General features: G+C 40.4%; 1 protein-coding gene across 6 annotated transcripts in view; it reads left to right on the plus strand.

Annotated features, from left to right (window-relative positions):
* Positions 1-26,639, plus strand: part of FILIP1 (filamin A interacting protein 1) — a 124,981-nt gene that overhangs the window by 27,734 nt on the left and 70,608 nt on the right. The window contains exon 2 of one of the 6 annotated variants that reach the window (XM_071741516.1): positions 14,954-15,094. The exons of the other annotated variants lie outside the window; for them this stretch is intronic. The gene's annotated coding sequence lies outside the window, so the exon portion shown is untranslated. The remainder of the gene's footprint in view (positions 1-14,953; positions 15,095-26,639) is intronic. 6 annotated transcript variants of the gene reach the window in all.

A 26,639-nucleotide genomic window follows, 5' to 3' on the forward strand; every position in this document is an offset into this window, starting at 1 on the left:
GACACAAATTTCACTCATTTGCATTCAAATACACATTCTGAATCATGAAGACAATTTGAACTACAGTTTCATTCTGAACTTAAATTACTCCTGGCTTTGGCCAGGAGACACATGGGAAAAGAGGGCAGAAAAACCATTTTCTCATATTTTTCCTGCTTCACTCTTATAATACCTCTGACTTCTTGTGATATTAGTGTGGCAAGAAAAATTAAGGAAACAACAAAAGGAACCATATCTGAGGTTCAGACATTCCATTTTAATTTTTTGTTTCTTTGAAACTTTATACTGCCACAAAGTACTCTAACCCATGCTTTTAGATGAATTGTTTATTAGAAGAAATTGCCTAGAATAATTTCAGCTGCAGGCTCTAATACAGACTCTTCTACTCTCAGTTCCTCTGTGGTAGGAATCCCTAAGGAGCAAAACCTTAGCAGCAGGATGGATGCTTATCGGAGTGCCAGGGGCTAAGTGAGAAAAGCACACCCCTGAGCCTTTAGAGATAGCTTGCAGTTGTCCCAGCCCTTCTCTAGGCCACAGAAACTGCTTTAGTGCTGGAGAATATTGGTATTAAATTCATATTCCCATTTCTTTCCATAGAGACAACTTAAGCAAAGACAAACCCACCACTGAAAAAAAAACCCTCAACACCTACCAGTACAAATAAATAATACAGTGTCACTATATTATGAAGAAAGCAACATACCTATGTTCCCTGTGAGTAGCATTTCATCTGTGTAACCCCTAAAATATAAACAGTTTCTGTATGGAAACATGCCTGCCTTAAACAGCTTGCACTAAAAATCTGTTGTTGTTGACGGGTCAAGATTCCCAAGGACATTGCAGAAAATCTGGCAGTGTCAGAAAGGTTCATCTTGAAAATGCTGTACTTGAACATTGCAGTCAGGAAAAAATAAATTGCAGACATTATGTTATTTTTTATGTTTTCAGATTGCTGCCAAAATAGGTCATTTGCAGATGAAATAAAGGAAAAAACCTAGCAAGTCTGGCTGAAACCTTTGTAGGAATATTTAGAAATTTCTTTGGGCATCTTTGAGAATGTGCTGTATATCTCAGCTCACTGATCACGACCATCTCCTTTTTTCTTATACTCTCTAAGAAACCGTGAAATCCACTGAGATTTTACTATTAGCATATTTTAAAAAGCTTCTTTTTGAACACAGAGGGGAGGGAATGGGTTTGTTGATATGCAGTCTTATCAGCATAGTATGATGTCTGAGTGTCATCTGTTTAATACTAGACAGAGAATAGTTGGTCTAAGTGCTTCAGTAGATTTCTCTTACATTTTCGTTATGAGTCCTTTCCTAAAGTCATGAAAAAAACAGGGAAAAATCAAGAAGTTCCATCCAGATACTTTTGTGAGGCTGACATAGATTTGCCTGGTCTAGAAACTAACCTGAAACTGCCTTAATAGGAGGCACTTGAAGATTTCTATTAGTCTCAAGTTTTACCATCATGGCAGCAAATCACAGCTAATCAGCTGGGGAAAAGCAATAGATGAAAATTCAAAGCATAAATGTGAGCAGATATTAAGTGTACTAAAAGTCATCAAAATTTGCAATTGACTTGCACATTTGTTGATAAGCCTGGACATAGAAGAGAAGACATACTGCAGAGCAAGTTGATAACAAGACCCCTATCTAAGTTTGCCTGACATTTTTCATTAAAAAATCTAGTCTTGCATGAAACCCAGTTCTTTACAGCTTTGCCAAACTTCAGTTGTTGAAGGTGGATGTCTGGCTAAGTCTGAATTGGTTTTGGAAATTACAACTAGAAATTAGCAACTAGAATGCTTCAAGCATTTCAAAGAATGAGACGAGATAAAACTGTTCATTGCCCACGTGAGAATAATCCCATTACCATTTTCCTGAGGAGATTTAATGTCTCCATTTTTGAGAGTGATCTACTGACATTCAGTTGGGAAAGCACTCTGTGGCACACAGTAGTTCCTCAGCAGAGCCCGTGCCCTGGTGTGGGCACCATGGTTGCCCTTGGTGCTAGGGAAGGACACTGGGGAGGAACAGCTGTGACAAGCCCTCGTATTAAGCCTTTGTACTTGTCTCAGGATCTCTTGGCCAGCTATAGGTATTGTCTGCCACCTTTGTGTGAGATGGAAATACTTTCTTTGGGAAGGCAGAGGATAATCAACAATCACAGACACTTTACCAGTGTAAATATGCTTTTATTAAGAATTTATCTGGATCTGAAATGGACTCATTTGAAATTAGAATTATCTCAGTTTATGTCTCTCTGTGGTCTGATTTTTGTGTCACTGCTCTGTTTGGGATTCACCTCTACCTGTCGGGTTGAGCTGGACTTCCCTGAGTCCCAGTGTCAGGCTAAGATCACCTTCCAGTGATCATCTCCAATCCCTCTGTAACAGCTGCAACAGTGAGGAGTCAAACATCCCCCATCCGTATGGCACTGCATTTCCCCTGCAAAGGAGTCTTCTTAGTTCTTCCCTTTGGTTCTGGGGACACAGAAGGCTCCTGAGGCAATTTACTCAACCTGCTTTACCTCTGTAGAAATAGCTATGGCAGCTGCTATTCCCATATTTTTACCATACCCATCATTCCTCTTCTCTCTGCTGCACTACCCCTCAGGAATTCTTTCCTTCTGACAATGCCATCTGTCTGAGTGTTTCTCATTTACTTGTCTTCCTCTCACAAATCAGGGCTCTGCAGTTTTGTAGAGCAACAATACACATTTCCACTTCTCAGAGTTTTATCCTTGCTTGAAAACAATACAGTAACAGCCCTACAGGAACTGTTACAAAATTATGGGTGACACTTTGGCCATGTCTGTTTGCAGGAAATTAGACAATGCCAGTACTGGTTCTCTGACCTCAGTCCTGTTGTCACTGGCTGGTCTAATAACTACGTTATTAAACTTCCTCAGACTTCAAAACAGTTTGGCTACATCAAGGCTGCCAAGCCCTGGCTAGGCTGATCCTCAGCCAGAACTAATTCCTGAACCATTCTAGGAAGACCATTGGTTAGTCTGTGTCAAAATTTTGACCCCCGGTCCTGTTTAATTTACTATTTTAGACATAATCCTCATGCCATACTCACCTGAACACATCAAACACCTGAGATCATCTGAACAATGCCATAAAATCCTTTCTGCATTATGAAGATATATTTTGTTATCATTGATTCAGACTTCTCTAGGATTACAGGTAGAGTTACTGCTTTCCAAGAATATTTTGAACTTCCGACATTGGAAAATTATAGCCATGGAAAAAATTCTGTGATACATTAAAACATGCTTAAACCAATTTAGTTTTTATTTGGTTCCGTAGGAATTATATTCCTCTGCATGCACCTTTGTTTGCTTTCCACTGTTCTGCTTCAAATGTCTGTTTCCTTGTTCTGCTTTCCTTAGATAAATTTAAGAAGACCCAAGCAAACAATAAAAAAACCCCAGACAATTTTAATGAAGCTTGGGGACCAATGTTTATACCTGAACTATTGTAATTAATGAGCATAGGCAGATGATACTTTGGTCAGATGAATCAAAGCTAAAAACTCTTCACTGGGTTTTCTTAGTTCCTCATGGACAAACAGTGCTTTGAGGTACAGGCTCAACTGTGCACAGGATTTCACAGGACTATCTCCTTTTCAAAGGGAAACATGAGACCAAAGAAAAAATGCCATCAAAAAAAGCTTATTTTAACCACATGTGGTTTTGGAGGACTGTCTTTTATTTAACAGCAGTTCAAAGAATAACATAAAAACTCATACAGGCCAATCTAAGCTCTGTCAGAGAAGAGAATAATAAGAATTTCTCGATGCATCAATGACCAGATTATAAACAGCCAACAAATCAACCAGAAATCCACTGTTCCATGCAGAAGTAGAGTGTTGGGGTTTGCAGAAACTTGTAAGGATTTGATGCCAGCTGAATCCCTTGGCCCTCCCTTCCTGTGAAAGGACAGTAATGGTGCCTTAAAGCTCCAGGAGTTGTTTTCCTGTTAGTGAAGCAGAACCTCAGAGCAACTCCATCCTGAAGTCATAGAATGGAAAAGAACACCCCTCTTCTTGTGTAAATTTCCAGTGCCCCATATACAATGCATATTTAGTTGAAATTAGAAAAGAATATATCACAATTTTAAAGCAAACCAAAAGGGCTTTTATCTGCCAACATCCTCCTTCAAATCCTTCTCCAAGAGCTGATGAAATCATCTGACATAAAGCAGAGCAGAGACCGCATTCTTTATAGAGCTTTGAGTGATGCAAGTTTTACCAGCTCATCAATGACAAAGGGATTCCTGAATAAAATGGCTAAGGGAAAGAAGAGATAATTTTAAAAATATGCTTATGTGGAATTTTAGTTGTGACATGCACTGTGAACATTGCTAATGATTTCAGATATCAGACTATTCTGCAATTAAGAAGCAGTTCAATACATTTTAAAATACTAGCTCTGCACATATAATTTTTGATTCCAGTTCTTTTATCTTAAATAATCTTTCTGGTGTAGGAAAAACTTGGATACAAATTGTTTAAAAGCTTCAACCCCTGCACTAATTCAGCTGAAAAGTTTCTGAGGAACAATTGCTACATCAGTAAACATAAATCTCTAAATATGTGGAAGATTAAGATCCTTGCTGAAAAGAGCACTGGGACATATGATCCATATCATACAATTAATTCACGTGCTCGTGACAAACACCATGCTCTGCTCTCCTTTCTGTCCTTGGGAAGAGTTGATTTTGGATTTAATTTAAGGGTGAGGCAGTGCTTTTGAGATAACCTTTTGCAGTTCCCTGCTGCTCTGTTCTTATTTGCAGGCCCATTAATTGCTGTTTTGCAAGAACAGCTTTGTCGTTTGAACCGCCCAGTAAGGACAAAATTTTTTTTGTGGTTTAAGACTAACATAAGCCAGTTCCAGAGCACCTGCCAGGAGATATTATGATTTTTGTGTGTTTCAGCTTGGTAACTGATAACACAGTTAGCTTGTGTTGTTGCAGGATATGAATTACAGCTTTTCTTCTAAAAATAGAAGTCTTCTGGATTCAGACAATAGGGGAAACTTCACATTCACATTCAAAACTATCCAATAAAAGCATCTTCCATGAAATAACAATACATTTTTCATGTCAGAACAATAGTGGGATAAAGAATCTTGCTTACAAGGGCCCTAGCCAAGACATAGTAATTTAAATTAGCTGAGCATCAAGTCCTTCAGTTTTAGCTCCATGTCCTGTCATAAGCAATCAGATGAAAAGGGAGAAATTTACTCAGCAGTAACCCACCCACCAGTTTTCCCAAGTTGATGTTTAAGCCTCCCAGTCTCTATGTGCCAATCCCTGCAATTCAGCCAGCTCCAGGGAACTCCACGGGATCATTTGTGGCAGCTGGGAACTGCATTTGAAACTTCCCCTGAGCACTTTCCCTGACTCCAGCTATTTTTAGTTTACGAGATTGCCCAAGCCTGATGTGGTTTATCTGGTTAGCAACCATAAGAAAGTATTTCTTCCAAGTATTTCTACATCTCCCTACAAGCCATGTTAACTTCTGTATCCAGAGACAAGGTGTTCTGCAGGATTGCTCTTCAGTGTGTGAAGAACCACCACATTCTGTTTGCAGTAGAGTCTGCTTCAAAGCCTATGTAAAGCACAAATAACCAGCCATAGAGAGCAGGTACTAGGATATGACAGGATGTGGACTAGTTTTCTACAAGAACTTTACAAGTTTGAAAGATGTCAAAGTCATCCACCTTCTTGGCTTTCTTCTTGGCCATAACCAGGATAGGAGGCAGTCAGTGCCAGAGCTCAGCTCCCCAAGCTGCAGATGAACAAAAAAAGTTGAAGACAAACACTCCCTGCCTGTTGCAATGTGCAGAAATGATCTGATAACTTGCAGAGGTTCTTGAGAACAGGTTTGCCTCTCATGGCAAATGAATAAAAAACCTGCACGCAGTATTATTGCCCAGGGATCTAGATTTAGTATTAGATCTAGAATTAGTACCGTAAACTTTCTGACCATCACTAGACTGTTTCTTCCTAGCATTTCAGAGGAGCACAGAAGCCTGTGCAGTCTTTGGGAGGCTCTGCTATACTTACACCAGTCATAACGGAGACTTAAAACCTACAGTGCTGGAGATTGCTTAGTGAAGCTGTCTCGTATCTGATAAACAAACCTGAGCAACACAATGTGGCCCCTTAGGACTTCCTCAGGCACCTTTCAGGGCTTTGGCACTTCTTTGTTGACTCTCTGAATAATGATCTTTTGCCTTGTCAGTGTGCTCTGCGTAGAATCTGCAGGCTGTGGTGCTTTTGTCAGGTGAATAAGTGTCTGGTGTCTGTCAGGAATCCCACCACAACTGCTCATTTATTCCATATAAATACAGTGGAGCAGTCAAAAGGAAATGCAGACTCCAGCTTACTACCAACCTGGCATCCCTCCACACAAGCTTATTTAGGTGCTGCATTTTCATAGAATCATAGAATTGGCTGGGTTGGAAGGAACCTCAGAGATCATCAAGTCCAACCCTTGATCCACTCCCGCTGCAGTTACCAGACCATGGCACTGAGTGCCACATCCAGGCTCTTTTTAAATATCTCCAGGGATGGGGAATCCACCACTTCCCTGGGCAGCCCATTCCAATGTCTGATCACCCTCTCAGTAAAGAAATTCTTTCTAATGTCCAACCTAAACCTCCCCTGGCACTACTTGAGACCGTGCCCTCTTGTTTTGCTGAGAGTTGCCTGGGAAAAGAGACCAACCCCCCCCGGCTACACCCTCCTTTCAGGGAGTTGTAGAGAGTGATGAGGTCTCCTCTGAGCCTCCTCTTCTCCAGGCTGAACAGCCCCAGCTCCCTCAGCCTCACCTCACAGGACTTGTGCTGGATCCCCTCACCAGCCTGGTTGCCCTCCTTTGGACCTGCTCTAGGACCTCAATATCCTTCCTGAACTGAGGGGCCCAGAACTGGACACAGGACTCGAGGTGTGGCCTCACCAGCGCTGAGTACAGGGGCATTTTGGTCAGCTCTTGCTGAACATGACAGTCATGCTTAGTTTCTCCTCTCTAGATCAATGCACTGAGTAGTTATCACTTTCACTGAATGTAGAGAGGATTTAATTTATGGATTAATGCAATCAGTCTATTTACACCCTATAGCACATATTAAGCATTGAGAAAATAAAAAAAAGGAAGAATTTTTTTTTGCGTGAGTCCTTGTGATTAATCTGCAAATTTTTAACTGAAGATTAGCATAGTTCAACATGTTACTGTTTTAGAGCAACATTGCTATATTTACTATAAAATGGTAAAAAAAAGATCAGTCATCATATATTAAATGAGCCAGCAATATGGTGATTTATGTTACTTTTAATGTGGGATGAAAAGGTTAAGAATTATCAGTCTGAATAAATCTAAGGAGTATAGTTTGAAAAAAAAAAATTGAATTACTGATGTGTAAATTCAGAATCTAGTGGCAGAAAGTATATAAATTTTATTTTTAGTGTGGATCAAATTATCTCCTAAAAATAGCAAGATCATTTCCACCCACGTATGAAAAAATGTTTCAGAACAGAAGCCCTCTGAAAGCTCATCACTCTCCATTTATTCATGACCAATTTGTTCCTGAAATTGCTCAGAGCACATTGAAGCAAGGACTAATTTTGCTTGAGAAAAAAAATTGTAATTTAAGGAGGAAATGAGATTGGATTGATGTATATACATCATGTAGACCACTGAGGTAAATAGTTGAAAAATGTCTATCACTTCTGATTGAATCCTTAAGAACATACAATGAGAATAGAAACAGAAGCTATGGAGAAAATCACTATCATTGTAAGAGTCAAAAGTGAAACTGCAATTGCTTAGTTGAGAGAAAAAGCATAAAGGAAGGGTGTCAAAAAAAGAGGCTGGAGTAGATGAATGGATGCTCCTTCACAATGCATGACTGATTCTGCATGTGGTAATAGAAAAAGGCAAGAAAACTAAAATGAAAAATGCATGCAAAGCTATCTAGACAAACTTAAGTAACGGGTGCTTGATTTTCACCATGTTTGTTTTAAAGACAGAAGCTTAGAATGCTTCCAAAACAATTTTATATTAAATAGGAGAAGACATTAGAAGTCAATAATTCAGGCCCTAACCCATCTATTAACTGATGACAATGGAGAGATGTTTTCCAGTTTACTGGATCCTTTCCTTGTGAGCATCTAATGCTGAATCTGAAGAGCTGAAATTAGCATTGTTCACAAGAAACTGGTGAAAGATTTTTAACTTTACTGGTTAAGAAAGCAAACTGCTAGTAACAAAAGCAGCAAAATGGATATTAGGTTTAGGAAGCCACCTTAAGTGGGAGTAGAGTGGATCAGACTAAGATACTGTTACTTACGGTAAGATATAATCTTATAGTAGTGTTTTGGACATCTTCATAGTAAAATTTGCCTTCACAAACTTTATATGAAGACAGTGTGCTGGTATTTCTATTAAAATTTCAAGTAGGAGACACAGAAAAGTGAAAATTTGCATAGTTCCATCATGGCCATATTTTTTTTCCTATTTGAGAGGTCTGTGGGTGTCTATGTGTGTGTACATTTAGAAAGAAATACTTTTTGTAAATGTTTGTTTTTATGCTAATATTTTACTGCTTTTTACAGAGAGGTTGTTTTTTCAAAACATTTTACCCAACACATTTTCAGCTTTGTAGTAATTCATGGGTTTTTCCATCAAGCTCAGCATAAGAAATCTTCTAAACATGAAAAACTTACTGAAGTTCTAGAAAGTATCTCCAAAAAGAGACAGCTTTGTTTTTAACAAAGTGTCTTTCCTCTTACCTGTAAAACCCATGCTATGACCAAAGTAAATGAGAAACAATCATAATTTGTCTCCTTTGGCTGTATCTTTTGGATACCCTCCAACATAAAATGTATTAGCATAAAAATGAACTTGTTCTTAAGTAATTTGTAGCTTAAAGCAAAATACCATAAATAATAGTTGAACTTTAGCTGCAAAGATTTTAAAGCCATGGAAAATATATTGTATAGAACAAACCTTAAACAGTGCTGGAGAAAAAGTAGAACTAATTATCAATAATCTTAGCAATTTCAGTGATGGACATATGAATGTAAAAGATGATTATTTTGTGGTATGCTTGGGTTCTGTTGAATTTATTGTCATTGCAGGAGAGAAAATTACTTGTTTTACCACTACTCTGAACAAATACAGTTACTGAACTGAACTGAACTATTTGGTCATGGGTTTTGATTTTTTTTTTTTTTTTTTTTTTTAGTTTTATTAAATAGCTTGAAACATATGAAGTATGCTGGTATAACTTGTTCTGAATCATGCATTGTTGAAGGTTACAGAATCTGCATGATATACTACGGCTTTATACAGGAACACGGGTCTGAAAAGGATCTAATGGGTCATCAAGTCTGGTGTCCCTACTATTGAAGGAATCCTGTTGTATAATTCCCTTCAGGAACTTACCAAGTTCCACTCTGAAAGCAGGATTTTTGCTGCTGTTACTCCAACTGCAAAATTGTTCCCGAATCTCATTGCTCAGAGTGATAACCTGTTTCTAATTTCTGACATAGATTAAGTTCTGGCCAATCTCTACCAATGGGTTCCCTTGCCAACATTGTAATTCAGTTTAAAGGGCTCTCCCATCTCCCTGGTATTTGCCTCCGTGATATATTTATAGACAGCAATTGGATCCCTCAACAGCCTCTAATTTGCTAAGCTAAACAAGCCAAGCTCTTCATTCTGTCTTCTCATATGATAGGTTCTCTATTCCACTGATCATCCTCAAAGTCCATCTTTGTGCCTGAAGTCTGAGGTAATGTGCTGCAAATGACAAAGTGCAACAGTCTTGTGTAAGAGATTAATAAAAGAAACCACAGCAAACAGAGTAATAATTTCAGATGTGCAAGGATGTGCTGTGCCAAATATTTAGGGGGTTGAGTAAAGGTTTTGAAATTTTCTAAGAGGATCTTTATGAAAATAATGAGGCTTTTCCCTAAGTTGTTGATTGAAATGGCTGTATTAAAGGCTTTAGGATTTAATTCAAAAGCTGGGAAGTCAGTGAAAATTATGAATTGATTGAGACCTTCAGCCAGCATAGTAGGCAGTTGATTAATTTGTGATAGGAACCATTGGAGAAATGAATCTGGCATTTTGAAAGTTTGTTTGACAACAGTGAGAAAATTCCTATGACCACAGGAAGGTAGGTGATGAATCTTTCCTGGAGAAGCCACAACTGTGCTCATATATTGTCTTTAAAAGATTTCAGTGCCAGTTTGGGGGTTACCTGGAGTTAGCCCTGCGGGATTCTCCTGTTGCTGTGAGCCACTAGAAGGCAGAAGAGAATGGGGGAATGGGGATGTTTCATCAAATCCAGCATCTCTTAGCCCCTTGTGCCATACCTTCTTGGAAAACTCTGAGAAAACTCCTGACTCCCAGCTGACAGCAATCTTTTTTGGCTCTTTTATTTTTAATCCTTACTAAATCAATAGTTTAATAACATTTCAAGAGGAGCTCCATAGAGAAAATTTTTCCCATTTGTGCTGAGCCTGCCATCCCAGTGGAGGAGGAACAATGTTGGGTTGGAGCAGGAGGAATTTGTTTTTCTACAGTCTTTCAGGAATAAACACACTTTTTCCTTTTTTAGCTTTTCTCTGTCCTGTAGCATAATGAAGAAAGAGCTTTTGTATTACTCTGTAGGACAAGAGAAACATAAATTTAATCTGGTACATGAACATAAGATCAATGAAAAATGAAAAGCTTTTAAAATACAAGGCAATTCTTATGCAAGAGTAAAAGGGAATCCTAACAGAGATTACAAGCAACCAAATACACAAGAAAATATCTGTCAGGGAGCTGCAGCAGGGGAAATCACCAAGGGGACTAGTGGCCTGGGGGCATTCCCTGGGGATGGCCCAAGGATGGGATGGGTCAAGGATGGGATGGGCCCAGCTTGGTTGGGCTCATGTCTGGGCAGAGCAGGGCTGTGGGGAGCTGAGAACCCAGCCCTGCTGTTTCAGTGCTGGGGCAGAGGCTGATGTGGAGTCCTGGGTCCTCAGGGCTCTGACAATAAATTAAATGGAACTGTAATTCTAAGAAACATTTCTGTTTGCAATAGTTGTCATCTAATAATTGGTTTGATAGTAGAAGCCATTGCATGCCACCTGTCCCCATGGTGTCCTGTGGGCCATGGGAAGAAGGTGCCCCTTCATGCATCCCAAAGCCTTCTCCAGCAGTGCTGGTGGGGTGTAGGGTGCTTCCCCAAATCAGCTTCAGTTTCTGTCCTAATCTGACTAGTTGTGCATAGTGACCATCACAGTTCCCCACCAGATAAAACCCCTGTCAATTATCAGATACAACCAATCCCCTGAACAATTATCTGTCCAGAAGGACTTGTCCTTTCCTGTAACATACTCAGTGTGACATCTGGGGTTTGCAGTTGCAAAGGAGCGTAAAAGAAGCTTCAACACCTCTTTGCTTTTCCTGGCTTTTCATTTGAGGATCCTGGGGACTGGGACTTGCATATCAATGGGAATGGGGACTTTCATCAAAATTGTCATTAGGGTGTCTTGGTCAACTTAGAATCATAGAATCATAGAATTGGCTGGGTTGGAAGGGACCTCAGAGATCATCAAGTCCAACCCTTGATCCACTACCACTGCAGTTACCAGACCATGGCACTGAGTGCCACATCCAGGCTCTTTTTAAATAGCTCCAGGGATGGAGAATCCACCACTTCCTGGGGTAGCCCATTCCAATGCTTGATCACCCTCTCAGTAAAGAAATTCTTTCTAAGTAAAGAAATTCTTTTTAAAATAAAACTTCAAAGATACTTTTCAAAGAAAACTTCAGTTTTCCTTCTGCTAAGTTTCGTTCCCTGATCTGTGGTGCATGAGGGGAAAAGAGGCATGTGTATGGAAGTGAGAAAAGCAGAGAGGCTTTCTCTAGAACAAATCTACAGAAAATCTATAGCTTTGTATTGCTGCACTGGGAGTAAGAAGGAAAAATTATTCTATTTAATGCGTGTGATTAAAACTCCCAACTGCTAGCATGGAAAAAAACCAGCCCAAGAGGCATCTTGCTGTGAAAGGAGTTGTGATATTATTGCAGCCCTGTTAGGTTAAAGAAGTTTGTGAGGAAAAATGTGTGAGCAAAACAGCTTCTTTCATTAGCCTGGTGGGTGGTTAGGCATGGTTTTGGTGTAACTGTGGTGGCCATGCTAATGTAGCTGTACCAATGAAATACCAGTTTTATTAAAGTCAGTAGCAAAATCCCATGATTTTCAATGAAACACAATGTGGTATAATGAAGAGTATTTTAATTAAATACACTGATATTCATCCTGTCTGTTTCTTTTGATCACCATATTTACTGTGGCATCACTTAGTTAAAATGAGGACTAAGATGTGTAGGTATAAATATTATCTCAAGAAATGTGAAGTTTAATAAAGAAAAAGGTTTTCCAGGGTAATGTAAAATATTTACTTTTCACTGCATCGTGGTAAAACATCAGAATACCTAAATTAATCAAGTCTTACCTGTGCTCCAGGATGTCTTGTCTTGTAAAGATTTAGGTGGAGGTGCTACATTTGTAAAATGAATTTAAAAGTATTTATAGGGGAGGCAAAATACTCTTATGGTCCTATATTTAAGCCCTGTCTCCCTTGAACAAGGTTTCTGCAAATCATGCACTCCACCACTCTTTTTGCATTCAGTACATCAGATTTTAATCTCATTTAAACTGATGGAAATTGAGAATAGCTTCTTTAAACTCAGAAAAGTCTAGACAAATGAGGTCAGAACTTGACCCATTAGGTTGGGTCTACCCTTTTTGTTCTCTTAATAGTTAGGATGAGCTGATTGACAAAAAACTACTCTGTTTCTTATGCTTCATGAAGTGCACTGAAAAAGAAGCTCTTCATTGTGAAACATGGCTCACTTTCTTTTATTCACTCCAAATAAATGCATACTAACTTTCAAAGATAATTCCTTCTCTTGATCCTTCTTCTTGACCCTTCCTCTCTTCAAATTAATAAGAAAACTCTCACTGACTTTTTTGAAGGATGAACTTTTTACAAGGCAGATAATTAATTTCTGCAAATCCCATTGCCTTGTATAAAGTATCTCTGCTTTGCTTCTTGTAAACTGTCATCCCAGGTGTGATTCAGAGCTTGTGGGTGATAACCTCAATTCTTGCTCTTGCAGGAAATGCCTTCTCCTATTAATAAATAAATAAGTGGATGGATAATTGCTCTATTTTCTTCTAGCTTGTCAGGACTGAAGTTTCCTGAACAAATTTTAAAGAAAATAAAAGTACTTACTAATAAAATAATGTTTTGGGATTATTATTTTTCCTAACAAAGCCAGGCTTTACTTACTATGTTTGCACCAGTTTAACTGTGATTAAAACTGGTTAAAATTTCATTATTGTATCTATCCTTGAGTTATTCATAATCCAATAAGTGTTTTTTCAACTCAGAGCAAGAACCAAGAAAAATCTATAAATACCAAGCTGGTATTTACTATTTTGCAAGAATGCACATAGAGTTTGTTAAGAAATAATGGGGAAATGTGGCATGTACTATTCTGTTATAAACTTAGACACCATTACAGTCCTGTTTTATTTCTTAAACAGCAATGCCCCTTGTGTGACTGAACTGCTACTGGGAGAACTGCATAAATTAAAAGTAACAGTCAGTCTGTAGGGCTGAACAAAATTGTTACTGTTTTCTTTACCAAGATCACAGAGTTCTAGAGCACCATGTTCTCCTTGATCAAATGTTTTGACAAAGGAAAAGACCTCCCTGGTTTCACAGCCCTCAGAAGTTCTCTGTCACCACCAGTCCTGCTGCCAAGCTTGCCTGGACACATCACTGCTCAGATGTGTTCTGCTCTATCTTTCCATGCTAGCTGTCTCTGGAGTGGGCTTGACCTTCCAGACTTTGTTTATACAATATCTGTGCTGCATAGATGAGAAGGTCAGGGCAGAAGTCAGGGAATCCACAAGGTGGGTCCAAATTCTGACCGTTTATGCAAACTAATGAAATGCATGAATGAGCTTTAATCAGCATGAGACCCTGCCTCTCCCCAGTGTTACAGGTCAGATCCCCACATGCTGCACAACATCCCAAGCTTTCCAGTTGCAATGCTTCCATCTCCCTCCATGTCTGTACCTCCATGCTCTTTGGAGTTGTCACAATGTCCCCAGACTTGTTCTGTTTGTTTTCTGGCCTGTGCAAGAAACTGCTCTGTAGTTCTTGCTGTGCAGTGGATTGCCTGGCTTGGCCAGCCAAGGGAGTCATATATTCTCACTGATCAGCTAGAAACCTGTGGATTGTGTGCAGTGTGGCTCATAGATGGACCAAGCTGGAGATGTTACTTCTCTGCTGTCATTTCATCATTGCACTGCATTGTACTTCACATATTCTGCAGTGTCTACTCAATGAGAAGCCCAGTGCATTGCCTACCAGCTTTTCCCTTCCCTCACTACAGATGTTTTTTTTGTTTGTTTGCTTGGGGTTTTTTTTGTTTGTTTTTGGTTTTGTTTTGTTTTGTTTTTTTTTTTAATGGATGGAGGGGTTTACCTGGTCTTGGTTGCCAAATTAAAGCAGAAAAGTGCAATTCATGGTACTGGGTCCTGGGAGATGTCACGGTTTAACCAGGACAGGAGAGAGCAGGAGTGTGTGTGTTACCACCTGAGTGTGTATATTGTGTGTTAGCTACAAATGGATTTTCTAGTCCAGTCAGGATTCAAATTGCTGTGTTCTGTCATGGCTTTGGAGACACATGGGTAGAGTCAATGGGAATGTGTAAATTAAAAAGGAAAAGAAAAAGTGCTATCAGTCCACTTTGTCTGGAGCTCTGTATTTTCTGCTGGCAGGCAGAGCAAGCAGAACACACTACTTTCCCACTTTCTCCTCCCCTGCAGCCCCTGAGCCTTATCTTTTCCCTAGGGAGCAGCAGGGACCCCAGTCAGCCTCAGGTGGGAGCAGCAGAGTGATGGCACAGGGACACCTCCATTCTCGACTCCCTCCTTCCCTCTCTGGACCTAGATTCTAGTGAAGTCCCAGCTCTGGAAGCATCCCTCAGCACAGGTATTACTCCACACCACAGGCTGTCTGGCCAACACACAGGAGCTTCCAGGTGGAGCTGTGCTCTTAAATTAATACTATTCAGGAGATGCTGTTGCAATAGTATGGCTTGAAAGCACTACTTGAGCTTCCTGCAGATGCCAGCTCCAGGTGATCAAAACTGCTTATATCACAGCTTGTCTTTTCAAGGCTCATTGGAATGGCAGAGCTGTTAAAGCCCTCAGGGACTGTTGAGGATTACCTAGGACATCCTGAATGTACATGATTTTCTCTGAAATTTTATAGCATATTGAGGTAACTCTAAGCATCCTGAGTTAAGGAGTTAGCATAATGAGGAATTCTTCAGCAGGCACCACTGACTCTTATGACCATGCTGGGTGTCTCACAATATTTGTCTGAAATTTTGCCAGTCTTTTAAAAGCCCCTGTGCTAGCATCACATTGGCAGTCTTCATTTCCACTTTTGGAATGCTTCATGGAGATGGAACACACTTTGAGATTGTTAACCCAGCTAGAAAAACTGGTGATCTCTAACTGATTTTATAAAAATGTCACAATTTTAAGCCAAATACCATATAATATTTTTAAATGCCTGACTCATTTGGAAAGCTCAGGATTGTCTGCATTAATTATGGCCCCAGAAGATCTGTCTCAACAGTCAGAAAGCAACTCCATTTCTAGTCAAGGATTGAAAACACAATCTTCCTGGAACTGAAAATTGTACATTGTGCAATTTTTACGGCTTGAATAGCTTTTCTATTTTTAGTTGGTTGAAACCTGCAATACATCACATAATCCTCCTTAAACTGTCATTCATAATGCTAATTCCCATTAACTTGGCATGAATAAGTTATCTTCTTTCTTAAATGTGTTTGGTTACTATTTTGTCTAACAATTTTAAACAAACCAAACTTTATTTTTCTCTGATACAGACTTGATGTGAGAACAAACTGCTAATGATGTGTTTCTAGTTATGGAATTTAAAAAACAAATTAAAAAAAAATACCACGATATTCTGGGTTTTATTTTAAAATATGCATGGTTTGTGAAGTCAAATAACTGTTCCATTACTTGAATAAATAATTTATTTAATCCTCTACCTGTACAGGCATTTGGAAAAGTTTGTCATTTAAGAAAGCCTTCTTCTGAGAATTGCACTTCTCAAATTTTTAAAGATACAATGGGAAGAACAATTCTGTTTTTTTTCTCCTTTCTAGAAATACATTCTCAGGGAATTAGCGATCAGTCAGTGAACAAGTATTTATACAGAACTCTTAGCCTTATTCTTGCTTACTTAAATAGAGATAATGTCATGTATTTGGCTTCCTGTAGAAAGTGCACATTACTCCATACTCTGGCTGAGCAGAGGGCAGGGAAGCTCAGCCTGCTGCTGGCACACCAGTTCATGACGCCTGTGCCATAATGCTAAGCACTGGGTTCTGACAAATTTTTTTTTTTTTTTTGCTTTCTGTTGCCTTTTAATAGTAATCCTTTGCTTTTGACACATATGCTTATTTCAATACATCCAAGCTTTGTGGAATACTTGGTGTTATCTTTCCATGGGGAAGAAAAAAGGTTAAAAAAAGAAAAAAAAAAAAAAAAAAAAAGACAATCCATAATTTTCCAATTATGAATTTTTCCAAAAGTACAATTGTAATAAAAATTAAAATAAAGATTCTTTTTTGCAAGCATGGCACCTACCTTAGGTCAAGCATATGGCAAACTCCCAGCTACACACAGATCTTCTAAATATGGCCATTTCATACCAGGTCAGTTATGCAGTCCTAGAATTGCCTGACAGACTACTCAGTGAGTTTTTATTTAGTTATTTTTAAATTTACACTGTTTGTTTGACATACACTCAGTGATGTTGTACAAGATAAATTTGAAAGACATAGTACTAGATTTTGAAATTAACTTTGATTAAATGAATTAGAGAACTTATATATATGAACGAATATAGAGAACTTATGGAGGCAAATAATTTTGGAGGATTTTGAATGAGTTTAATAATTTCTTTAAGAGACTGACATACAATCCTAAAGCACTGTGCTGGTAAAAGAAAGTCTGGAAGGGTAACTGAACAAAAAATTAATACAAACTGACATTGTATTTAGTTTCCCAGCTGATAAATATTTTAAAAATAAACAAATTATGTATTCCCCAAGTAACATTTAGTTTAGCAGAATCTTTCACTTTAAAGATATAAAATACTCTTAATAATTTGGTAAGGAGATATTTATTCAACATGAGGACATTGTTCTGACTTTTCTGAAAATCTCATGAAGTATTCTAAATATACACATTCAGTGGAGGCTCATCTGGCTGGTCTGAGCTTGCTTTTTCTGGACAGCTGTTCTGCCCAGCCAGCTACTGGGTGCTCTGAAGAGCTGCCCTTTAACTTTCTACTGGGAAAAAGCCTCTTTTGTCTTTAAAATTCCTGCACTGTTCTTATGGACAAATACAGATCTGTGAGCTCTGCAGTGAATATGGAGGGGAAAGTTGTGGTACACTGTCACTAGGGATCAAAACTCAAGTGAGGTTTATTCTCACTCAGAGTAAAAAAACTGTGAGATGAGCATGTGAGAATACTTTCTGTTACATCTTAAGATAACAATACAGAATCTTAATATGAAAAGAGATGGAGGAAAACTGGTTAATCTTCCTTTTCTCAAACCACAGGTGAGCAGATAAAAAGCAATAAAAATGCCATTCTGAGCAATTCAGACACAGGAAGAAAGATTGGGCTTTTGACCACATCCAGCAGTTACACCTAAGGAAGTGGTTGACTGGGCAGCAAAGGGTCTGACTCGCTCCCTGAGGAGCCAAGATATGTTGGAGCTGCCAATAGTGACAGCAGCAGATCCTTGCCAAGGCCATGGGTCCACCACACATGCACAGGAGAAGCAGCCCAAAGTAATTTCTTAGTCATCTAAACTTCCTTGAAGGAAGCTGAAAAATATTTAAGTAAACAAATAAGTAAGGCTGAGACATTACATAACTGCTGGAGCAGACAGTTTTTCACTAAATAAAGAAAAGCAGTAATTTCTCTATTTATATGCTGCTTTCTTACCCATTTTTTTACCTAATTTACCAATCATATATATATGCTTTTTCCTTTTTTTTTTTTTTTTTTTTTTTCATTTGGATGATGACCAGACTTAATACTTGGTGTCACCTACCAATTCCCTTCAGCAGCACGGAGACCCACATTGCTATTCTGTCATCCTTGTAGGAAATAGGAACTTGAAAATGTTATAATTTTTTTCACATTTATCCTAGTCAGAATGAGTCTCTAGTTTCAATTGCTCTAACTAGAAGAAATCTAACACAGATCTGCTGTGTATTGCTGTTTCTCATATTACTTGTTTTGGTCAATAATGGCTAAATTCCCCCCAGTTTTTCTCCCAAGAAAGAGTCCAGCCCTAGAAATTGTGGCTGCAGAGTCAAACGGGACCAGATGGGATCCAGCCCAGGGTGATGAGGGAGCTGGGGAAGAGCTCATCAAGCCCCTCTCTATCATTTACCAAATGTCCTGGATCACTGGGGGCATATCAGATGATTGGAAATTGGTGACTGTCACACCAGCCCACAAAAAGGGACAAAAGGAGGATCCAGAAAACTCCAGGCCTGTCAGCCTGACCTCAGTGCCTGGCAGGGTTATGGAGCAGATCATCCTCAGTGCAATCACACAGCACCTACAGGATGGACAAGGGATCAGACCCAGCCAGTACAGGGTTAGGAAGGGCAGGTCCTGTCTGACCAACCTGATCTCCTTTTATGATCAGGTGACCCGCCTGGTGGATGAGGGGAAGGCTGTGGATGTGGTCTACCTGGACTTCAGCAAGGCCTTTGACACCATCTCCCACAGCATTCTCCTGAAAAAGCTGTCAGCCCGCAGCTTGGACAGGGTCACCCTATGCTGGGTTAGGAACTGCTGGAGGCCCCCAGAGAGTGGTGCTGAACGGTGCTGATCCAATTGTTGGCCGCTCACCAGTGGTGTCCCCCAGGGATCAGTGCTGGGCCCAGTTCTGTTTAATATCTTCACTGATGATTTGGATGAGGGGATTGAGTCCACAATTATCAAATGTGCAGATGACACTGAGTTGGGGGGAGTGTGGATCTATAGAGAGACCTGGACAGACTGGAGAGTTGGGCTGATTCCAACGGGATGAGGTTCAACACAGCCAAGTGCCGGGTCCTGCACTTTGGCCACAACAACCCCATGGGGAGCTCCAGGCTGGGCACAGAGTGGTTGGAGAGCAGCCAGGCAGAAAGGGACCTGGGAGTCTGGATTGACAGGAAGCTGAACATGAGCCAGCAGTGTGCCCAGGTGGCCAAGAAGGCCAATGGCATCCTGGCCTGGATCAGGAACAGCGTCACCAGCAGGTCCAAGGAAGTGATTCTGCCCCTGTACTCAGCGCTGGTGAGGCCACACCTCGAGTCCTGTGTCCAGTTCGGGGCTCCTAAGTTCAGGAAGGAGATTGAGGTGCTGGAACAGGTCCAGAGAAGAGCAAGGAGGCTGTGAAGGGATCCAGCACAAGTCCTGTGAGGAAGGGCTGAGGGAGCTGGGGGTGTTCAGCCTGGAGAAGAGGAGGCTCAGGGGAGACCTCATCACTCTCTACAACTCCCTGAAAGGAGGGTGTAGCCAGGGGGGGGTCAGTCTCTTCTCCCAAGTAGCTACCAGTAAGACAAGAAAGAGGGCATGGACTTAAGCTCTGTCAGGGCAGGCTTAGGTTAGATATTAGGAAGAAATTCTTTCCAGAGAGGGTGATCAGGCATTGGTATGGGCTGCCCAGGGAGGTGGTGGATTCTTCATCCCTGGAGGTTTTTAAGAAGAGACTGATGTGGCACTCAGTGCCATGGTCTGGTAACCACAGTGGTAATGAATCAAGTGTTGGACTTGATGATCTCACAGGTCCTTTCCAACCTGGCTGATCCTGTGATTCTGTGAAATGACTTCATTTCCCATTGAGCGAGTTCAGTAAGGATGAGTTTTTGACTCTTCTCAGTAGTTTTTAGGAATACTGGGTTCCTTGCTCCTCTCAGCCGGAAGTGTCCCTGCAGCAGCAGTCTGTGTACTGAGCTGGGTAGATAATCCAGCCTGACAGCACAAACCTCTTGAGTTTGTGACTTCATTAACACAAGACTGCCAGGCTTGGTTATAGCCAGGACTTTGAGTGGTGGGCACAGTCCCACAGCCTTTGTCATGTCCTAACATTTGCCACCAAGTGTGGCACTGTGTCAAATGCTGATAACAAGGTGCCAAATACCTGCTATTGCTTCCCAACCCAGCAGCAAAATCAGCCTTTGTGATGAGGCATTTATGGATCCAGGGCCAGTTTATCAGTCTGCTAACTGAAGTACACACATGAGGAGCACAACCTCTTTAGAGAGGTCAGAGGGCAAAACTCAGACCTCCCAGCACTTCCAAGGGGCAGGATGCAGCAGTGTTCTCCAGCCATTACCTCTCACAGGGAGGCTGGAGCTGCACTGCTCTCTGCTGAGCACCTTTTCCATGGAAAGAAAATCGGGGGATGCATTTCATGATAGACAGGAGCCATGGTGGGGTTCAGTAGTGGTCACTGTAGCTACATGACTGAGGAGGAGAACAGGTCTGAAGTCTTAACATAGCCTCAGAGAGCTCAGGCTCCATTTCAAAGACACTGGAGATGACAGATGAAACCTGAACTCCTAGCTCAGACACACAAATGAGATACTTGAAGCTGAAGAGTGTGAATATGTGCCAGTGGAGATGATTTTATCTTCATGCAGTCTTGTAAAACACCCACGCCATTTGTAGGAGTTCTTTTAAATATCTTTCCATGGCTCTGAACTGAAATTACTTTCTAAGAAAAGAAGCTGAGGATATTTTCTCTATCCTAGTGGAAAAAAAAAAATCCAGCCTTTTTTTTTAGTTTTTAAGGCTAAGTAAAGTAGGGTGTTTGGGTAGTTGCAACAAGACAAGCAGAATTCACTTTGATTTTATCCCTGTTGAGATTAGATTTTAAGAAGTCTCAAACATGAAAGCAACTTGAATCTGGCAGCAGGCAAGTTTAGTTTATGTTTAAGTTTAGCCTGACTTTTTGCTTTAACTAAAAGGCCAGATGAAGATTTGAGCAGACCAACATTGACAGTTCAAAAAGAAGATCAAACCAGCCTGACCTGTGGATGCAGAATAACTCTTCCACTTCATTCTTTTCAAGTGAAGAAATTTTCTAGGGATTTTGAAACCAACGATACTAGAAGAGACATGTAAATATGGTTTCTCTCAGTAAAAGCTATTAGAGTGGATGAGGCCATTTTCCATGCCCAGGTGAGGTATCTGCAGTTCTTTGTGTTGTTCCCTGTCAGTATGAGGTGTTGGTATTATTTAAGTCAGTTAGGCTGACATTTACTTCTTTACTTTCTTTGCCACAAGTTCTGAAGTCAGTGGAAAGCCTGCAGGGTTACTGGGAAATAATGACAGTTACTGGGCTGGCACTGCCAGGAATGAAGTAAGTTTCTCCTTTCCTTTCACCCCTTTACAAATGACAAGTGAAGGTCAGGGCTTTGAATTATGCAAGGGCAGCTGTGAAGCCTGGAAGAGCAAGTCCTCTTATCAGTGACATGAAGCAGAATTGCTCAGTTTGTGCCACCTAGCCCAGCAAAAGCCAGGGGAAGCTTGGTGTGGAGTGGGGGTGTTGTGTAACCTCTCTCTCTCTGCTTCAGCTGCCTTGTCTCCTCCTGACCCCTGCTGAACTGCTCTTATCTCCAGACCATCCTTCAGCAGCACTGAAAACTATGCCTCTAGAATAAGAAATATTCTTCTGTGTGCCTTGACTTAACCTACCTGGAAATATACAGCTTCTCTTCTGTTTTCCCACCACTCTCTGCTTATTTTCTCTCTACAAACTGTGTATTTATGGTGAGTTGCACTTTTCCTTTGCACGGCTGATTAGTTTTCCATTCTCTTTGTTTGTCAAGGAGCAGGCTGTGGAAAGGAAACTCTGTAAATTAAACAGTAGCAGGGCACGAGCATAGATACTGCAAGGTGAATGTCTGTACTCTTATTAAATTGTTGCAGTGGTCCCTGGCACACTTTTGGCCAAGCCACTTAACACCTTCCTGAACCTTTTGAGAGGGTGTTTCAAAAGTCAGCATGGGCTAGGAGCAATTCACTGTGGGCAGTGTGGATGAAGCCACCATGTTATGGGTGCTAAGAGGGCTTAAGAGCCTGTAGGATTTTCCAGGACAGCTGGCCACACAGTCAGAGAGCAATCCTAGACATGGTTAATCTGCAGATACAAGTAGCCAGAAAATTAATTTTGTTTTGTTTTGTTTCAGTTTTTTTGTTTTGTTTTGTTTTCCCAAGGGGAAAAATGTTATTGTAAAACCATCAAAATTGATAGTGGAACTCAAGGGCAGGTTTAGTATCAGAGGCTATTTTTAACTCCTTGTTTTGAACCCAGTTAAACTTCACAGAGGAGGTACCATTTAGGAGGTGGAAGGCAGCCCAGTCTAACAGAGGGGGTTGAATTCACCTCTCACCACAGGACGAGGCATTCATGTGCAAGCTGGTACTCTGCATCTATCAACAACTGAAACTTCCTACAAAGGAGTCACTGAGAGATTTGGAACTTGCTCCCTGCTTTGGTTGACAGCTGAAATTTGAGATGCTGCAGATGTTTTTTTATACTGTTGCCTCTTGGAGACAAGATTTTCTAGAAAATACAGGCCCTCTGTATAGGTTTTTTTTTTTCATTTTGCTGTAAAATCTCTAAGGATTCTACACCGTGATTATTTTTTGTAATTTTTATAAAAAAAAAGGATAAAATAGTCAAGTGTAAAATGTAGCTGTAGGTTTTTAATGGTTTTGGCAAAACCAGAGCCATGCAAATCATGGGGACTGAAAGTAATACAGGATTCACGATTCACATCTGGTCAGTATGAGGCAGAAAAATACTTTCTTTGACCCAAAACCTGAATTTTGCTTTTGTGGTTTGATTTGTTAAGATACAAGTTAAATTTCAAATTTAAAAAAAAAAAAATTATAGTGAAAGGTCGAAACAGATTTTGTAAAAAGCTAATAAAAGTTAGTTTTCTCATTTCCTAATTGCATTCACTATTTGCCTTGTGCTTTGGTTCTAGGTTAAAGTAGGATTGCAAAGATGGCAGAATGACTTTCCATACTGTTTTCCCTCAATGATACATCAGTTTTAAGTATTTTTGTTGGTCATTGTAGAGATAGGGACAAGGGACTCGGAAGCAAGAGCTGTGATGATTAGAAGCCTGGTCCTATTTATGCTGCTTTCAGCAGTTCCCTGCAATCTTGGAAGCAGGAAATGTTCTCTTGTGGAAGGAGTTGTCTTTAGAAACTACTTATGAGAGACATAGCATGGTTCATAAGTCAACAGTATACTTGATCTTGCAGGTTATCAGCTGAGTTCTATGCTGTTGACAAAATGAAATGACTAATGCTTACCTAGCACCAAAGACTGCCCATCTGCAGGAATGCAAAATCTTTGGCAGGCCAGCTAATCTCCACCCCATCTCTTATAATTTTCCTGGCATGTCTTGGCTGTCAGGTGGAAAACAGAATATTTAGTGGGTTTGGACTGAAAGTAACGGAGACTTTACTAGCTTGATCTTTGTGTGAAGCTCACAGTTTGATTTTCAATTGAAATGACAAGACTCAAAAGGGCAGAAAACTGTAAAACAATATGTGAAGAATCATGAGAGAGCATAGTGCTCTCAGAGACTGGCTGTGTCTTGAGACAGGTTCCGTCATAGAATCATAGAATCATAGAATTGGCTGTGTTGGAAGGGACCTCAGAGATCATCAAGTCCAACCCTTAATCCACTACCACTGCAATTACCAGACCATGGCACTGAGTGCCACATCCAGTCTCTTTTTAAATATCTCCAGGGCCAGAGAATCCACCACTTCCCAGGGCAGCCCATTCCAATGCTTGATCAGCTGGGTACAAGGTATGCAGGGGCATTTCTTTCCTCCAAAGATTCATGCTTTTGCTTCAGATCAGTTGTAGTCCTGGGTACAGGACACACCAGCAGGCTCCAAGGGGGTCATGAAGGGGGATGAGTAGGAACCAACCTATTCCCATGTCTTCCCAGCTTAGCTGAAACATTCTGGAAAGGCTGCATCACACTCAGTTAACACTCCTGCCACCTACCTTCCTCCTGGCCAGTGCCTTTCAGCCACGTAGTCACTCTGGAGAATAAATATCCAAACCCTCGTCAGCCCTAGCAGCGTGTTTGTCCAGTGGTGTCAGCTACTTGAGCTGTCTCTTCTCAATGACTCCTGTTTGTACTTTCTGGCAGCTGGGAAGCACAGTAATCAAAACAAGGGTAGAATGATATATAAAAGTTTATTTTTTTTTTGACTGAATGATGATCTAATAGCTTATCATTCCTCATGCCTCATGCATCCAAGATGTTTTTCCAGATGAAGCCTGGGAAACACGAATCTTTGTGAAACAAGTCTATGTTACTCCCTTAGTTGGTCAGCATGCATTACTCAAGTAAAAGTATTCCAGCTGAAACCACAAGTTTTCCTGAAAATGACAAAATTAATGGAATTACACCATCATAAACTCTGTTCTTTTTAAATCTGTGCCATAATTTAGCCAGAGAAGAGTTTATCTTGGAATTAAGAAAAATTGTGTTAAAGTGGTATAAATCTGCTTTAGCGATGACTGGTTTCCTCTTTCAGCTTTGTTAAATCCTTTTCTGCTTTCATGCAGATTATACCTATTCAGAATGCTTCCTGGATATGGAATTTCCCTAAGTCTTTTTACCTTTTCTTCTTGAGAACAATTTTACCTTTATTCCTTTCATTTCTTTTTCAAGCAAAGGAACTATTGTTGATATAATCCTTGGTGAATATAGTCCATGTGCTCCTATGCTCCATTGTTATGAGAATAAATTTTAAAACCAGTAAAATAAATCTTTGATAGAGCAAAAAGTCTTTGCTGATTCCCCTGCTTTACATCAACAAGTGTGTCTGCTCTAACCTTTCTATTTTTCAACACTATTTGGAAGCAGCGTAAAAAGCAAATTCTATTTATCAAAACAGATTAAGGAATAATGAGATAGTGATGATGTGATAGAAGAAGAAAATAATCTGTGTCCTGAATCTAAAACAGTCACTGCATTTTTGTCAGATCCCCTTAACAGGGGCATATTTCATTCTTATAATTAAACAGGCTCAAGTTTCCTCCACTGATAAGACTCCACATATGGTATGACAAAATAAGGGAGACCCAGTGACATCTGTCTGCCATAGGGCAATGTCTCCTTCCTACATGGTCTCTGAGCAATCCCATGGACTCACCCCCTCTCTCAAGCACAGGCAGCAGGTACAGCCCAGGGGCCAGCCCGATCTGCTGCATCTGGCAAAGGGTTGCAGGGTGGGAGCATCCCTCCCAATGTAGGTGATACAAACCCCACTATGGAAGGAGCATCAACACAATGGCATGAGCATTTTTGGTTTTCTTCAGTGCATAAGGCTCAACAAGCATGCTTAGGCATTGCTTCTCATAACACCTGTATGATAAATGCTTTTCCAGCATTGCAAACAACCAGGTGAGAGGATGAAGGCAGTAGTAGTGTTATGTAGTAGACCAGCCACAAGTCCTCTCCTAGTCTAAGAATTACAGCCCAGTGGCTTGGTTATTCAAGCTGTTTGTTGAATAGAGAATTGCCCTGATTCATAAAGTATCCATACCTCCATGCCAGCACTTCAACAGCAAGGGCAAGCAGCTAGCACACACTCTCACAAAAGCCCATGTGGAACATATAACACTGTCAAAAGGAACAAAGACCTTTTCTTGTTTGCTCGTGGGGATGGGTCATGATGCATATGGGGGCAAGAGATTAGGGTAGGGTTAGAGAGCACAATGGATTAGTGCTCTAGGCATGAATGTTTAGAAATTCAAGAAACTCCAGAATTGCTAAGGGTAGATATTTGTTCTGTTCTTCATTGTATTAGTCAGTTGATTTAGCACTCTCCTCTGACCAGCATGACTGAAACAAACCCTGGAGTCATCTGCAAAAGCAAAACCAAGGATGAGGTCTGCATTCCCTTGGCACAGTGTTGTTTGGTTATCACACCATCCGGAGTCTGACACACGTCTGCTTCGTGTGGCATCCAAGTCCAACTGGGCAGCAATGCTCAGCAAATGCCTCTGCACAATGCAGCCATCAATTTCTAACCAGTCCTAGCACAACTTCTTGATAGCGTGATGCCTTTTTGTTTCTTCAAGTTAGACAAAACAATAAAAATGAACGTTTGCGGGGTCCAGAAAACCAGCCTGGAATAACTAATGTTAAGCAAGAACTAATAATAAACCTATTAATTTTATTCAGCCTCTGGGCTGGTGTGAAAACTTGGATGTCTACATACTTGTCCTGTGAAAGCCACAACAGTGAGGCCATGTAGTCTTAGTTCCAGCTATGCAGATCCCTTGAGTCTAAAGCCATCCACCCCCATCTGGTGTGATTTTTGCTGATGACTTCTAAGCCAACAAGGTCAATTTTTCATCCCTATT

The sequence above is a fragment of the Heliangelus exortis genome, chromosome 3, assembly GCF_036169615.1.
Source record: "Heliangelus exortis chromosome 3, bHelExo1.hap1, whole genome shotgun sequence".
NCBI lineage: Eukaryota > Metazoa > Chordata > Aves > Apodiformes > Trochilidae > Heliangelus > Heliangelus exortis.